Source organism: Lathamus discolor, chromosome W, assembly GCF_037157495.1.
Source record: "Lathamus discolor isolate bLatDis1 chromosome W, bLatDis1.hap1, whole genome shotgun sequence".
In the NCBI taxonomy this organism is placed as follows: domain Eukaryota; kingdom Metazoa; phylum Chordata; class Aves; order Psittaciformes; family Psittacidae; genus Lathamus; species Lathamus discolor.
This window is the reverse complement of record NC_088908.1, coordinates 2,668,829-2,682,949: the sequence shown is the minus strand read 5'-3', so window position 1 is coordinate 2,682,949 and position 14,121 is coordinate 2,668,829. Positions and strand designations below refer to the sequence as shown.

The following is a 14,121-nucleotide window of genomic DNA, read 5'->3' as shown; positions in this document are numbered from 1 at the left end:
TTAAAAATAATCAATTAATTGCAGTTTTGAGTTTATCTTTAATTCAGCAGAAAAGCAAACAGGAGGACCTCCCTGAAATAGAAGAAAACCTTAATCAGGTATATTTGGGAGTATGGGCATCTGAAGTTCCAGGTAAGGCGAAAAATGCTTTGCCTCTTAAAGTGTAAATAAAAAAGGGGGGGCTTGCTCAATTAGAATAAAACAATATCCCTTAAAATTAGAAGATCAAAGGGAATCAAAAAATCACTGATAAATTTTAAAATATAGATTATTAATTGAATGTGAATTGGAATATAACACTCCTATCTGGACAGTAAAGGAATATGATGGGAAAAGTTGCAGATTGGTTCAGGATCTCAGGGCAATCAACAAAACAGCAGAGGATATTTGTCCAGTAGTAGCTAATTCGTATGACTTATTGACTAAATTGAGTAATAATCAGGAATGGTTTGCCATCCTGGATTTAAAGGACACTTTATTTTGCTTACCATTGGCCAAAGAAAGCCAAAGTTATTTGCTTTTGAATGGGAAAATCCTGACACAGGAAGGGAAACTCTATTAACTTGGACAGTATTACCTAAAGGGTTTAAAACAGTCCAGCAATTTTTGGAAATCAGCTAGCATGAGAACTAGAATCATGGAAGCCACCTACTCAGATGGGGACTCTGTTACAATATGTGGATAACCTATTAATTGCTATAGAAACAAAGGAAGAATGTATCCAGTGGACAGTGGAATTATTCAATTTTCTGGGACTGAATGGTTATTGGGTATCCAAATGAAAGGCCCAACTAATCCAAACCCGAGTTTCCTACCTAGGATATGAAATAGCAGGACAGACAGAACTTGGAGCTGCTAGAAAAGAAGCCATTTGTCAGACTCCATGACCATTGACCGCCAAGGAGCTCCAGACATTCCTGGGAATGACTGGATGGGTGCAGACTTTGGATCCATGATTATGGTGTTCTGGTAAGACCACTATATGAACTGTTGAAAAGAAACCCTCCCTCTTTAAAATGGACTGATACGGTAGATGGGGCTTTTAGAAATTTAAAAACAGAGATAATGAGAGCTGCAACTCTGTGACTTCCGGATGTGACTAAATCCTTTAGGCTATATTCCTATGAAGAACAGAGAATAACTTTGGGGGTCCTTGCTCAAAAACTAGGACCATACAGAAGGGCAGTGGCATATTTTTCAAAACAGCTGGATGAAGCGAGCAAAGGATGGCCCAGATGCCTAAAGGCTGTATTGGTGGTTGTCATGAAGATGCTCACAAAATCACCTTGGGACAAAAGATTACTGTGCTAGTGTCCCATGTGATATCAGCAGTCCTGGAACAGAAAGGAGCCCACTGGTTATCTCCTTCACGTTTTTTAAAAATACCAGGACACCCTTGTAGAATGGGATGATATAGAAATTGTGGTCACTAATGTTGTGAATCCAGCATCTTTTTTGCAGGAACAACTGACAGAACTACTAACACACAACTGCTTGGCCACCATAGAGACTGTGTATTCGAGCCGACCAGACTTGAAAGAAAAACCTCTAGGAGATGCTGATTCTTGGTTTACTGATGGTAGTAGCTTCATGAAAAATGGTGAACAAAAGGCAGGATATGCCATTACCACCACTTCACAGGTAATAGAAGCTAAACCTTTACCAGCAAACACCTCTGCCCAGAAGGCAGAAATACTAACATTAACAAGATCCCTGGAATGGGCTATAAATATTTCGACTGATTCTAAATACGCATTTGGTGTGGTCCATGCACATGGTGCTATCTGGAAAGAGCAAGGACTTTTGAACACACAAGGGAAACAGATTAAACATGCTACAGAAATTCTGCAATTACTAGAAGCTGTTCAGCTACCTGAAGAAGTAGCTATTACGTACTGTAAAGGACATCAAGGTGACTCTGATCAGGAAATTGGAAATAATTTGGCTGATTTTGAAGCCAAACGAGCAGCTGAACAATCTAAAATCATGTCCTTAATCCCTGATGGCAAAATAACAATTGAGAAATCTAAACCTAGGTATTCAAAAGAGGATAGAAAATTGATTCAAGATATAAAAGGACAGGAAAATAAAGAGGGTGGGGTTCAGATACCTGATGGGAGAACTGTAACCCCCTATAACCAACTCTGGAAGTTAGTTCAGGAGGAACATAATAAAACTCATTGTGGTAGTAACTCTTTGTATAAACACTTAAACAAATTGTAGGAAGAAATCTATATACTATAGTTCAATTAGTGACAAAACAATGTCAGCTATGTCTTAAGAATAATCCTAAAACTGAAAATAGAAATCAAATTGGGACAACTGTGAGAGGAAGTTATCCAGGACAGCAGTGACAAACAGATTTTTCTGAATTATCAAGAAAAGGAGGTTATCGATATTTGTTGGTGTTAAAGGATACTTTTTCAGGCTGGCCAGAAGCATTCCCTTGTAGGATAAATAATGCAAGACAAGTGATTAAAATATTATTTAACGAGATCATACCTTGTTTTGGAGTACCAGAGGCAATTTCTTCAGACCAAGGTTAACACTTCAGTGCAAAATTGTTACAACAAATTAGCAAAAAAATTTGAAATTGATTGGCAACTACATGTTCCATACAGGCCTCAGGCCAGTGGGCAAGTAGAAAAGATGAACCATCTGATTAAACAGATTAGTAAAATATGTCAGGAAACAAATGTATTTTGGTACCAAGCTTTACCACTGGCTCTATTAAGAATTTGAACTAAACCTTGGTCAAAAGAAGAGGTTAGCCCATTTGAGATTTTGTATGGAAGACCATAGAAGTCCCAGTTTAAAGGAGAAAGTCTTCAGGAAGTGGGGGAAGGCTATCTCCGACAGCTTCTGATCAATCTGGAAAAACAGTTAGAGGAGATAAATAAGAAAACAGTAGGGACAAGAGCAAGTGGTCTGGATTATCTGATTCACCCTTTCAGATATGGAGATTGGGTTTATCTTAAGAATTTTTCAGGAGATCCTCTACAGGAGAAGTGGAGCGGACAGTACCAGAGATTACTGACCACCTTTACAGCAGTTAAGATAAAGGAACAACCTGCTTGAATACATTACTCAAGAATAAAGAAAGCACCAGAGCCAGAGAAGACATGGCAGGTCAAACCTTCAGGACCCTTGCGTATGAAATCTCATAATTAGGACTCATATTGATAACTGGAGCACAAGCTTGGGACCAGAACTTATACCTGAAATTAGTGCAGAATGTCACTAAGGTTTTCAATCATAGTGACTGTTGGGTGTCTGCACAGTTGCCTAAATCAGGAGAAAGCCTGGATCTGCCATTAATTGGAGTTCCAATTCCTAAAACTGTCTCATGGACAAATTTGTGGGTGAACACTAGCAATCTGTATTCGAAAGAGAGGTTAAAATTTGGAATAGTTAATCGTAATCCAGGTAATAAGTATTACACCTGTACACAAAGATGTATTACACCAGGAACCAGGGTAGGAGATCATGCTTGTTTAAATGCCACAGATGTAGGTCACCATTCAAACTGCAACCACACTATTAATATAGATCGTATCGTAGTTCAGTGGTGGCCCGTTCCTAAAGGGAAAGGATGGTATTGGTTATGTGGAGAAAATGCTTATAAGACTCTAGCCCCCAACTAGAAGGGGGCATGCACCTTAGGTGCTGTAATACCCAATTTCACTATTATCAACAGGTATCCTTCCGGGACCTCGATTAGAAGTTTTGCTAAACAGATTAAGCAAGGGTTTAACCCTATTATTTAACAGCACACTGCATTTCATAGTTTTGTAAGAGGGCTAATTCCATCTTTGGGAATAAGTGAATTAGAGAAGGCAATTATAAATATCTCAGCAACCACAGAGGAAATGGAAAGTGAAAACATTGATATAATCCAGGCAGAACGAGAGATAACTAGCCTATCTAAGGTGGTATTACAAAACCGAATGGCTCTAGACATGTTATTGACATCACAAGGAGGGGTTTGTTCCATAATCAGTGAAAGTTGTTGCTCCTATATAGACCAAAGTGGCAGAATTGAAACAGATCTGGAGGAAATTTGGAAACAAACTAAGATATTTCATGAAATGGCCATGGATGACACCTCCTGGGGTTTTGAAAAAATATGGAAAAAGTTAAGTTCATGGTTACCTGATCTCTCCTGGTTGAGGCAACTGGTTGCAGGTATATTGGTGTTAATTATTTTAATATTGATTACTTGTGATATGATACAATGTTCCCTCTGGTGTTGTAAATGACCTATGATAAATTATGAAGACTGGAAAAGGAATGAAATTAAGCACCAAGTAGAAACGGGAAATTATTTCAAAAAGACTTTTGATGGTAATGGTAATATATAAAATGTTGCAAACGAATTTGCAAAAGGACAGAAAAAGGGGGGATTTGAGACAAGGGGGACAGAAAAATCACAAAATGGAATATATAAACCTTTAGAATCAGTTTTAAGTAATGTTAAGTAATGGCTTTGTAACAGTAGCAATGGAAAATTACTAAAGTGCATGATACATAGAAAAAAAAATAGAGTGCAGCTAGAGAACACACTGAGCATTCTTGTACAAGATAAATTGTTATAGTTGACACAGTTTTAAGAAAAACAGTCTAGAGAAACAGGACACAGGGATAAGGAGTATCTGGGAATGGCAGGTGTCCAGGATGGGCTACAGTTAAACTAACTGATAAGTAGGAGGATAGGAGGATTATTATGTCTCCTGTGCTAACGAACCAATTAAACTGGTATGAGCATCTACTGCGCGTGCTCCAAAGGCTGACAGAAGTGATGAAGATTGTTGGAAGAAGTAAACGACCCTCAGAGACCACCACCACAATTCTGTACGCATGCGGGGAACTTTCTGGAAAACGACGTAATGTACGTATGACCAGGGACTATATAAGGACAGCTTGTGTAGCAACAGGGAGACACACATTAGGAGGAGCTATCCCCCGTATCTCCCGGCGCCGCAATAAAGAATACCTGCTTGTCAGCTTGAAAACTTTGTTGGCAAGTTTGTTCCTGGAGTTTTCTCCGAATCAGTACCTGTAACCTTGTAGGACATTTCCCTGTAGAGACTTAGATCTTCTCCATTAGCCAGCACCAGCTGAGGACACTTCTCTTTAGCATCCTTGACAGTCATCAGTTTCTTAACTCCAAGTTTTCTGTCTTCATAGTTACAGGTAATTACAATGTATTTCTGATGCACACCTAAAAAGAAAGGTTAAATGGTTTTTAAACTTTAGATTTCTTGGTGCTTCACAGATGACCACAGGACTTCCGTGCTGCTGCAAAGCATATGCTTTGATCCAAACGCAATACTGCAGAGCAAGCTAACAAGCCCACACAAATCTTATTTTACAAGACTGTTAGAAGGACAGATCTGGATTTAGATTACAGGATGGTAAGTAAATTTTAAAATCTTATAGATTTTTTTTTCCCCACTGTAATATTACTCTTACTTTGGGGCCTTTTCAGGCAATCTTACCCATGAAAGCTCTCTTTATGTAATAGTCATTTTACAATGTACTTTCTCCACTGATCACAGACACTACTGCCTGCCTTACATTTCTTCTTAACTTCTGGATGGAATAAAGCGTGCCTTAAGCATGACTATGTCAAAAGGCTCAGGATCACCTGTGGAGCTCAGTCCTCACTGTGCCCACATATCATTACAAACCAGCTTCAATTCCCCAGAACCACTTAGACATGTCGGCAAGTGCCTGTACTTGTGCTCAAGAGGATTTATTAATCTTGTAGGTACAGCTACATGGCATCCACACTGCACCTTGCTCGCTTTGGATGTGGTGTATCTTACCACAGAGGCATGTCCTTATTTTCTTCTGCCTGAATACACAATCCCCAAATTAACAGCAAAGTAACTCACACCTACAGGCTTGTCTCTTAATTCAGGATTATCTATTTGTGTGTAAAAACAGTCCAAGTCAACATGCAAAATCACTGCTTACTGCACTTCTTGCCAATACAGACTTGTTCTGGCCTGCTGCAATGACAGTAAATGAACAGATTAAAAATCACCAGCTACTTTACATGTGATGTCACCATTAAAAAAATTAATAATCCATAGTAATAAACAGATATTACAACAAAATAAGATTTACAATTTTATACTAATTCTTGCGCTGTATTAACTCTAGGCTGCTGAAGCGGATTTCGGGGTTCGGCCGCGGAAGAGGGCGCCGAGCGAGCGCTCTGCTGGATGCGCGCGCAGCCTGCACTCCCGGCCTCGAGCAGCCCGCCGCGGCCGCCATCGTCAGGCTGTCCCGGCCCTGGCCGTGTCTGGGAACAATAAGGCTCTTGTTGCTGGAGGTCGGGTGAGCCTTCTCTCCACTCGTCCTTCCTCCTCGGGCTCCGCTCCCAGTGCATGGAGAAGCAGGGCAGGATGGACTGCCCCGCGCTGCCCCCGGGCTGGAAGAAGGAAGAGGTGATCCGCAAGTCGGGCCTCAGCGCCGGCAAGAGTGACGTATACTACTTCAGGTACGTGCCGGCGAGACCGCCCGGCCCGTGACAGTCCCCTCCCCCGGTGGGTCGAGGCCGGCCCGGATAGAGTTCAGCGCTAGAGCTCCTCCGCCCCTCCCCGGCCCCGTACCTCGGGGCCGCCACCTGCTCCCCTAGTTCCCCCCTCGTTAGGGACGGCGAGAAACGTCGGAATTGCTCCCGGTGCCCTCCCGCTTCCCTCCCCCTGCCCACCTGTCAGTGGCCGCAGGGAATCCTGGTCCGCTCCCGCCGGCCCGCCTGTTAGAGGGCTGGTCCGCTGTCGCCGTCTGTCTGCCAAAGAGGTGCTGCTCCCTCCCGCCGCGCCTCGACTGCTGGGAGCGGCTGGGGACCTCAGTCTGCTCCTGCCTTCCGCGTGTCGGGAATCGATCTCCACCCGCCAGCCAGTCCGTGGGGAGCTAGACTAGTGCCCTCCCGGCGCGGCTTCCCTTGTCAGGAGGGTGGGGCCAATGCCCTCCCACCGCCTCTTGTTAGGGGCCATTAGGAGGAAACTGTCCTCTAGGCGATGTTGAGGAGTGTCGGTGTAGGGAGAGAAGCGAATGAACCGCGCCTGTAGGGCGGGCTGGAGACCAGACTCCCCGGGCCATTGCTCCTTCTGCCGCCGGTGCAGAAGCCCCAGGCTGGCAGCCGTGCCTCTTGCTCTGGAGGAGGTGCCGGTTGCTTGCTGCCATGCCCCACGGTTCCCTGCCACTACTGGGCGACTACTGGCACGGGGCTGGCCAATTGTAGGGCAGACAGCCGGGCTTGTAACGAGCCGCTCGGCCCGATTTTCCTTTGGGAGGCATGTGTTAGTGCTGCTGCACATTGGTCCATGAGAGCCCTCTAGAGCCTTGTTGTTCAGCAGAGCAGGGTCAGTCTAACAAGAATACCCCCGTGCATTTAAATTAAGTCAGAGTTGCCATAATCTTACCCAAGATGCCCTACCAAAATAGTTTGGTCATTTGTTGGGGACACACACACCCCCGCACCCCCCACAGTGAAGTCATGAGGAAGCTTACCATTAGTAATAACAGTTGAAATTTTAGCAAAAATAGAGCATGTGAAAATTGGAGAAGTCTTGTCACTGCTAAATGTTCTAATTACTACTGCACAGGTTATAGTAAAACCAAGAGAAGTAACATCAACCTAATTTTGTTTTGCCCTCCCGCTTGCTTTCAGAAACTGAAGATCGTTCTCAAGGCAGAAATCAAGTAAATTCTGAAGTCTTGTTTTTAGGCTGTGCTTCTGTAAGTCTAGCCTGCTGCACAGCAGAGGAAGCTGTCTTCTGCAACAGCTAACCCCTTGTCCACAGCACCTCTATTTATAGCTCTGTATGCCTCTGTGAGCTACACCTGAAACCTCTCCCTAACGCTGCTGTTTCTGAGCAGGCCTACCAGTCTCCTTTTGTTGCAGTGAATGGATTCAGTCTTCCTGCTGCCTGGCTGGAGGAGCAGGAAGTCATGCTCGCTCCCTTTCTGATGCCAGCTAACGGCAAAGTCGGTTTCTGTTGGTGTTGAGTATGGCATCGTTTGACCCATCACATGTTGCTGCTGAGGAAAATTAAATGTCTGATAAAAGGATTGCTAGATATAGAGGAGGAATGTTGATTTTCTGTGAGCTTTTTGAATGAATCCGATTGAAAACTTTTTTTAGACAGATTCTGGTTTTGTCTTGCTACTTTTGTCTGACTTGTGCTCCTAAACGTATGCTAATATTGTGGCAGATGATTGGGTAGCATCTGTCATGTATCTGTCTTTCTGCAGCTGCCTTTCCTTTCTTCAGTGCTGCCTCGTGAAGCCTGTCTTGAAGATTGCACTCGAGTCCGCAGTTTGAATCCTGTTTTCTGGAGGACTCCTGGTTTTCTATAGATTGCTAAATTGAACTTTCTGCAGAGGATTATTCTTTCCAGAATTAAATGCCAGACTTCTCTCAAGCCAGACAGTCACTGCTGACTCTGTTGGAATATATTTAATGTAGAAGGCCCAAGTAACTTCAACTATTTGCTCAGAATGACCTCTTTTAAAAATACTTAGCCACACAGTTTAGCCACATGTTTGCCCCATCAGAATGTAGGGGTGTCAGTGTTTTATGTTTTACAAACCCTTAATTAAACTATGAAAATATGGGGAAAAATGTAGTAAGTTCTAGTATTTACAGATGTTTGCTTTTCAAAAAACAATATATAACCTCATTAAGTTCATTAAGGTACGTTAGTTAGCTGACTAAAAAGACAAGGTTTATGTTTTTATGATTTCTTAAGGCTAGAAAGAAAAACCCCAAAGGGATTGGACAAGGCCTCATTTACTGTGATGGTCTAAATAATGCTAATAGTAACTCTTGCCAGATTAATACCTGTTGCAATCTACCTTATTTGAATTTTTAAACTTGCTTGTTTCAGGGCTGCTTTATGGTATTTTTACCATGTCATACTTTAGGAAGATGTGAACCAGTTGCTCAGTTAAACACTTCCAGTGGTTTCTAGGAAGATGTTTTTTTCCCCTCTTCACAGATATCCATGAGTCTTCTGACCTTTGTGATTAACATAAAAAAGCTATTAAAAGAGGGGTGTGGTGGAAATACTTCACAAATACTGGACTAGATCAGAACGCAGCTTTTGAGGTTAGCCCCTTCTGTGATCTGAGCCTTCATCTTTCAGATTTTGCCACTGCCGTTGCCTAAAACCCTGTTAAGAAACTCCTTAACACAATTTTTGTTGAAGATGCAAAACTGTAATCTGCTCATCACTGACTCCAGAATTCTGTGTTTTAAATGTGGGTAAGAGGTAGGAATAAATGTTTCAAATTTTAGGATGCTTTCCAGCATGGTTATCAGTGATGCAGATCTGCCAAAAAAATTCCACAAAATTGAAACTAAAACCTTACCAGACAACTCATAGCTTAGTTTGTTGATTTCATTACAGATTACAGGTTTGGGAAAATAAATAATCATTTATGTCTAGAGAAATAACTTCTGTTCAGTGACAGGAATACTTCTGCACAACCAAAGTGAAACAAATTTTTATGATTGTAGGCAGGACTGGCGTAGGAAATTTATCTTTTTTTTTATTATTTATTTTATTTTCATTCTGTTATAGCTATGAGGCAGATTTCAGCGCTGCTATATTTAAAACAAATGAAAAATCTGATTTGATCCATTAAGTAGAGCAAGCCAAATACATTCAAAAGAGTTATGTCACTCCAGTTCTTTTGAGGAAAAAAAAATAGAATGTTAATAAATACTACATTGTTAAAATATGGAGTTGGGTACAAAGTGGGTTTTGGTTTGTGTGCCTTATACGGACTGATATTCGCTAAAAGCCTGAAGATAGGCTGAGGAAGTTGGGGCTGTTCAGCCTGGAGAAGAGAAGGCTGCGTGGAGACCTCATAGCAGCCTTCCAGTACCTGAAGGAGGCCTATAGGGATGCTGGGGAGGGACTCTTCATCAGGGACTGTAGTGACAGGACAAGGGGTAACGGGTTAAAACTTAAACAGGGGAAGTTTAGATTGGATATAAGGAGGAAATTCTTTCCTGTTAGGGTGGTGAGGCACTGGAATGGGTTGCCCAGGGAGGTTGTGAGTGCTCCATCCCTGGCAGTGTTCAGGGCCAGGTTGGATGAAACCTTGTGTGGGATGGTTTAGTGTGAGGTGTCCCTGCCCATGGCAGGGGGGTTGGAACTGGATGATCTTAAGGTCCTTTCCAGCCCTAACTATTCTATGATTCTATAGTCAGGATTTGGCCTGACTACTTAAAGAGTAATACCTCACTTTTTTGGCAGCTGTAGGACAATGGCAAAAATGTCCACTGCATTTTAAGTTTGTACATCTTCAGAATAATTCACTTAAGCCTCCAGTTGCTTATTTTTATCCAGGCAGTCAGAAGAAATAGATTGCCATGTGTCTTGATTTGAGGACAGTAGGCTTGCACAGGTGACACCAGAGGCCTGGCTTGGTTTGCACAATGCTTGTTAATGGTGATGGCAAAAAATTTAATTCTTCCAGAGTCGAGGTTGAGGAAGGAGATAATGACTATATTTAGTACTATAAACTTATTTGATCTAGGGAGTAGTACATTAAAAATCATGATACTGAATGTAAGACTGTCATGGTTTAAGCCTAGCCGGTAATTCAGAACCATACAGCTGCTCACTCACTCCCCCACCTTATTACCTCTCGGCTCCCAGAGGGATGGGGAGGAGAATTGAAAGAATGTAAATCCCATGGGTTAAGAACAGTCCAGTAATTAAGGTATAATACAAAAACACTACTACTACCACCAAAAATAATAATAATAATAAGGGAAATAACAAGGGAAGAGAATATAAAACTAAAAGGGGAAAAGGAGAAAAAAACCCAATAAACACAAGTGATGCACAATGCAATTGCTCACCACCCGCCAACCAATACCTAGCCTGACCCAAGCAGTGATCTGGGCCTTCCGGGTGACTCCTCACCTGTTGATGTACTGGGCATGACGTGCTGTGGGATGGAATACCCCTTAGGCTACTTTGGGTCAGGTGTCCTGTCTCTGCTTCCTCCCAGCTTCCCGTGCCCTTCCTAACTGGCAGAGCATGAGACCGAAAAGTCCTTGATGGGAGTAAGCATTACTTAGCAAAGCCTAAAAATATTGGTGTGTTATCAGGACTGTTCTCAGACTAAAGTCAAAAACACAGCACTGTACCAGCTACTAAGAAGGAGAAAAATAACTGTTGCAGTAGAACCCAGAACAGTATTCCCTTATTCCATACCATTCATGTCATGCTCCTATCCTTTTTTTTTTTAAATATACCATTGCTTTTTGTCTCATATATATATATATCTCCACAAACAGAGATATAATTCCTTATTCCATGGACCAATCCCTATAAAGTTGCTGAATTCATTCAGTCCATCTCAGGCTCCATCTCATGTAACAGTCCTATATTTATCATTATACCATCGCTTTCTGTCTCATACACACACACATACACACACACAGAGATATCATTCCTTAGTCCATGGACCATCGCTATAAAGTTTGCTGACTTCATTCAGTCCATGATGTCAGGCTCCATCAGTTCTAACAGTCTTTCAGGGCAGGAGAGACCGTGTGTAGTGTTGGATTGTTGCCTGCTGATGACATTGCTGAGCTCATCTGGTTTCGTCAAAGTTCATACTTTGTTGGGGTGATGATTGGAGGGAAGTTGAGGTCAGTCAATGGTGACCTGAGGACAGTTCTGCTGCTGCTGGCATTTCCCATGACTTTATTCTCTGCTGATGATCGTGACAGCACGTATCTTCTTTTCAAAGCCCAGAGTGGCAGAGATGGGCATCTAGCTTATGGGGTATAGAAGTGTTGTATAGCAGGCAACAGCATATGGTTAAGTTCATTGGCTGTTTTCCCCCAAAATTAAATCCCCTTGAGGTACACACTGTATTTCCCCATCTTCCCACATTACCTGCCAAGTATATCCGGGACCCTGAGTAAAAGCAATCCCCCAGGTGGGTTTGCCTTTACCTGAAGCAGGAATAACCCATATTGTCTTCCCCAGCAAATTCTTTATGTGCACCACAGGAACTTTATCCCCCTCTATGGTACGTAAAAGTTCTGATTGGCCTGGGCCAGCCCTGTTGGCAGATCCCCTTGTGTTGACCAACCAGGTGGCTTTTGGTAAATGTGTACCCCAATGTTTGAAAGTCCCACCACCCATTGCTCTCAATGTAGTTTTTAACAGCCCATTGTACCGTTTGATTTTCCCAGAGGCTGGTGCATGATAGGGGATGGGATATACCCACTCAGTGCCATGCTCTTTGGCCCAAGTGTCTATAAGGTCATTCCAGAAATGAGTCCTATTGTCTGACTCAGTTCTTTCCTTGGTGTGGGTGTTGTGGTCGTGTCGCCACAAAATTTGTTTCTCAAGGCCCAGGATAGTGTTCCGGGCAGTGGCATGGGGCACAGCGTATGTTTCCTGCCACCTGGTGGTTGCTTCCGCCATAGTAAGCACATGGCACTTGCCTTGGTGGGTTGGTGGGAGGGTGATGTAGTCAATCTGCCAGGCCTCCCCATATTTGTACTTCAGCCATCGTCCTCCATACCAAAGAGGCTTTAACCGTTTGGCTTGTTTAATTGCAGCACATGTTTCACACTCATGAATAACCTGGGCAATAGCGTCAATTGTTAAGTCCACCCCTCGGTCACAGGCCCATATATATGATGCATCTCTGCCCTGATGGCCTGAAGTGTCATGGGCCCACCGGGCCAACAATAATTCACCTTTATGTTGCCAATCTAAGTCCATCTGAGCCACTTCAGTCTTATCAGCTTTATATTGGTTGTTCTGGTATTCCTCAGTGGCCTGACTCTGCACTAGGCAGCGATACCTTGCCACAGTGCAGCAGCCTAGATGTGTTTACCACTGCGTTGCCAGTTGCTCTGCTTCCTTTGCTGCAACCACCCTCCTAGGGCATTTTCCACCATTCATGAGTCAGTGTAGAGATAAAGTACTGGCCACTTTTCTCGTTCAGCATTGTCCAAGGCCAGCTGGATGGCTTTTACCTCGGCAAACTGACTCAATTCACTCTCTCCTTCAGCAGTTTCTGCAACTTGTTGTAGGGGACTCCATACAGCTACCTTCCATCTCCGATGCATTCCCACAATACGGCAGGACCCACCAGTAAACAAGGCATATTACCTCTCACTTTGTCCTGGGTTCAGCTGTAGCAATCATTTTTCTCCTTGTTATAAAATAAGAGGAGGGGGTGTTGCCATCAGTGACCAGCTGGAGTGCGCAGAGCTCTGCCTGGGGATGGATGAGGAGCTGACTGAGAGTTTATGGGTCAGGATTAAAGATAGGGCAGGGAGAGGGGACATTATGGTGGGGGAATGCTATAGGCTACCAGACCAGAAAAACTGAGAGGATGAGGCCCTCTGTAGATAGATAGGTGTGGCCTCAAATTCACAAGCCCTGAACCTCATCATGAACTTGCCGCCCTGATATCTGTTGGAGGGATAACTCAGTAAGGCACAAGCAATCCAGGATTTTCCTGGAATGCATTGATGACAGTTTCTTTCTCCAACTGATAGAGGAGGTATTGTCCCCTGGTAAGTTCAGGGAGCAGATCCTCCTGGAAAATATGGTAAGGCACATGGACAGTAAGGAGGTGATTGGTGACAACCCACATGGCTTCACTAAGGTCAAATTATGCCTGACAAATTTGGTAGACTTCTACGATGAGGCCACAGCACTGGTGGATAAGGAAAGAGCAAGTGACATCATCTACTGTCCTGGGTTCAGCAGTAGCAGTCATTTTTCTCCTTCTTAGTAGCTGGTGTTTTGACTTTTGGCCTGGGAACAGACCTGATAACACAAATGTTTTAGTCTGACCAAGGACTTTCTGAGCCTCATGCTCTGCCAGGGAGGAGGGAAAGCCGTGAGGAAGCAGAGACAGGACACCTGACCCAAACTAGCCAAAGAGATATTCCATACCACAGCACGTCATGCCCAGGATGTAACGGGGAGTTACCCCGGAAGGGCGAGTACACTGCAGGGTTGGACGAGGTATCGGTCGGTGCTTGGTTGGATGGGGTGGGGCGAGTTATCGGTTGGCTGGTGGTGAGCTGTTGTATTCTTCCTGCTGGAA

At 43.4% G+C, this 14,121-nt stretch overlaps 1 protein-coding gene and 1 long non-coding RNA gene across 11 annotated transcripts in view; one reads left to right on the top strand and one right to left on the bottom strand.

Moving 5' to 3' along the window:
- The window catches only part of LOC136004469 (methyl-CpG-binding domain protein 2), a 92,726-nt gene extending 85,555 nt beyond the window's left edge, over positions 1–7,171 (bottom strand). For 2 of the 8 annotated variants that reach the window (XR_010608468.1, XR_010608469.1), the window contains exons 1-4: positions 6,722–7,162; positions 6,133–6,439; positions 4,994–5,221; positions 2,503–2,871 (exon numbers count right to left, since the gene is read on the bottom strand). The gene's annotated coding sequence lies outside the window, so the exon portion shown is untranslated. Of the gene's footprint in view, positions 1–2,502; positions 2,872–4,993; positions 5,222–6,132; positions 6,440–6,721 lie in introns of all 8 variants that reach the window. The other 6 variants (XR_010608472.1, XM_065660964.1, XM_065660963.1 and 3 more) reach the window with 6 other exon arrangements.
- The window catches only part of LOC136004470 (uncharacterized), a 72,102-nt gene that overhangs the window by 5,429 nt on the left and 52,552 nt on the right, over positions 1–14,121 (top strand). Inside the window, exons 3-5 of one of the 3 annotated variants that reach the window (XR_010608477.1) lie at positions 5,276–5,414; positions 6,169–6,508; positions 8,269–9,759. This is a non-coding gene — a long non-coding RNA (uncharacterized LOC136004470). Of the gene's footprint in view, positions 1–5,275; positions 5,415–6,168; positions 6,509–7,684; positions 9,760–14,121 lie in introns of those variants that run through there. The other 2 variants (XR_010608475.1, XR_010608476.1) reach the window with 2 other exon arrangements.